Source organism: Pseudorasbora parva, chromosome 20 (genome assembly GCF_024679245.1).
Source record: "Pseudorasbora parva isolate DD20220531a chromosome 20, ASM2467924v1, whole genome shotgun sequence".
Classification (NCBI taxonomy): domain Eukaryota; kingdom Metazoa; phylum Chordata; class Actinopteri; order Cypriniformes; family Gobionidae; genus Pseudorasbora; species Pseudorasbora parva.
The window spans coordinates 37936920-37939947 of NC_090191.1; positions in this window are offsets into that span (position 1 = coordinate 37936920).

A 3028-nucleotide genomic window follows, 5' to 3' on the forward strand; every position below is an offset into this window, starting at 1 on the left:
CGTCCAATATCTGTCAGTCTGAGGTTTGTTTTTTCCCTCCTTAGGTCTCCTGAGGGCCCTGATTTAATTCTGTCGACTGTAATTACCTGCATATGATGCCTTTCGAGCTGCGGGGACACAGCGAAACGCCCTTATCGGTTTAGAAACCTCTTGCGCTTTTATGAGAGAGCTTTACGTACATTCAAACAGAAGGTATTCGCTTGCTGTGCGAGATTGCGAACAATAAAGCGTGAACCATAAAGGGGTTTTATTTGATTACAAAGATCTCTGCCAAAAAAAATACATCAGGCACATCAAAGTGTGCCCCTAAAATGTTCGCTTTACTTGACCTGTCAGCAGTTTTGTCAAACTGAGCTTTTAAAACACCGTAGCCAAGCTCAGATTTTTTTTGTTGTAATTTGATATTCACGGTAAACGCAATTTGGTGGCCTGTGTATAATTTCATTTGCGCATTAGCATGGCTTCTGTGGATAGATATTTACCGTGTTATTTTTATACAGCCCATTATAGGCTATTAAATGCGACAAGAGTATGAACTCTTTACAGACGTCACTTGTCACTCAACGATTTTAGTATATTATTGTCCATAGTCTAAAACAAAAGCCCCTGTGTGCGTGTTTGGGAGTCTAGACAGGCCGTGTTAATGATGGCTGTTGAACTCTCCTGTCTTCAGGGTTTAATGGGGTTATATGAGTAGTTCGGTGGATTGGGGGCCCTGAAATTTGAGCCTGCTCATAAACGGCCCCCAAATCGAGCCACAGGGACCCTGTTGTTGCATATTAGCACTCTATTAAAACAGACCCAAACCTCTAGCGCAGCCCACAGCCTCTGTACTATGATCCCTCATGTTCACCACTAACAACAAACAGGTCATCAAGCCAATTTACTGTGATGACTTTCAAAATTGGCTTTGATTTTGTGGGTTTATGTTGTTTCCTGCTGGAATTGGTCGCTGGTTTTACACGCCCTGTAGTTGGTGTTGGTTCAAGCTGGTCTGAATGGTTCACTAGCTTGACTACCAAATGGGGGACCAGGTTTTGGCCTGATAGACCATCTTGGTCAAGCTGGCAAGATCTGGTAGACCCCCTTGGATTAGGAACAAAACAGATACGCTTTTGTACCTTTGTGTGAGGAATAAACCTAAACAGCCCAGATCAGTTTCATTATATACGAGTTTATATCATTATATTATACCCGTTTACAATTAGTCTAAGCTTCAGACGAACGAACTGTTGGCTGAATGTCGGATGCATATGGCACACTTTTCTGGAAACACTTCAGGAGTTTCTAAGTCGTCATCTGATTGGTTGAATTTTACAGGATGTCCGTGAGACATCTGTGTGTGTTGCGTTCTTTAACGGTCCGCTTGGAAACAAATTCCGTAACATCAAACTCCCTCGTGGAAGAAGAAGAAAGCCATCGTGTTTACAACTGTGACAATGAGTGCTTACCAGGATCAACTTAACGCCAGATTTTTTTTACATATGTGAAGATTGCAGCTCTATTCTTGCAGTAAACTTCTTAAATTAATAATTTATAGATGCACGCTGGTCTGTTATTACAGAGACATTGACTTCACATTTTCATGGCCTTAAATATGACACAGAACAAAACAAACTGTGATTGGCTTGCATTAAATGTCAGTCAAATGTCCTGTTGGGTGGTTCATGACCAATGAAAGCTACAAAAATGTCCAGACCTTCTGCCGTCAGTATCGCTATACAAAACTAGTTTACACCTGGTCTTAAGATATGTTTTGGTCAATTGGATCACAAGTATTGTGACATTCCCAAGTATACATTCCCATGTTTTCGACTACATGGTTGAAAGTGGACAAGCTCAAAACCTCAAGACCCCATTTACACCTGCATTAATGTCAAAACGCATCTGAATACCAGGTGAAAACAGGGCCTGAGGTGATATTTTCCCTTCAAGCTGGTTTGACCTGATTTTATCTCTCAGGGTCGTGATGTTAAATTTATTGATAAACCTTGGAAAGCACTTAAGGAATGTCGCTTTATCGGTCTAAGACTAAGATTTCTCAAACATAACATAACCTTGCCTTTTTCAGCACTGAATGGTAATGAAGCCAGACTTACGTCAACACAACGCCCACTCTTCCATCACAACATTTGCCATCCTAATCATCGAGTACTTTTAAAGATGGGATTAGGAGTTGTCCCCTGGCACGGACGTGAGAGATGAAAGTCCAGTTCAAGCCAAAATGAGAGTTTAGACTGAAGGACTTCATCCAACAACTCCACTTTAATCAGTTCAGAGGGCCGGTGGACTGTACAACACGCTCTTTACTCACTGTGGTCACATTTGGACTCCTTTTTACCCAGAACCATTTTTAAATGAATTTCATCATGAGTGGCATGAGTTTCATCATATGTGGAACGCAAAAGATGATATCTTGAAAATGTTTGTTTTTGTCCTTTCAATGGGACCCAATTTGGTTGTTTCGCACACCATGACCTTTGCTGTATAGATGAAAACAATCAAAATATCCTCTAAAAGTTTTCTTTTGCATTCACAAGGAAGTAAGTCAAACAGGTTTGTATCAAAATAAGGACAGAATTTTATTTGATTAACATGATTAACATACTACACATACTAACTACTTGTTTTGATTTTGTTGACTTCAACCTTAATTGTCAATACTTGCTAAATTCAGCCACGAGAGAGAAAGATGTCAGCGAGAGTTGTCGTTCTCTGTCTTGCGCCAACGGAGAGCGGTTTCTGCTATTCAGGTGTGAAATTCCTCCTCGACTGAAGTCAAAGCAAAGGGTTGAAGGAGTTCAACTGTTGTGCAAATGGATTACTATGGATTAATCAAGTGTACAGCACTGAGAAACACTTCTTAGGGGAATGGATGGACGGAAAATCTTCTAAGCTGAGATTGAACCACAACCAATTTCATCCTTGGGAGTTAAGGAACACTTCAGTGAGTGTATCTATGAGTCTTTTGGTTGGGTTTTAGAGCTCAGAGATTATAGCAAATGATAGTTTTCAGCTACGCCTGCAT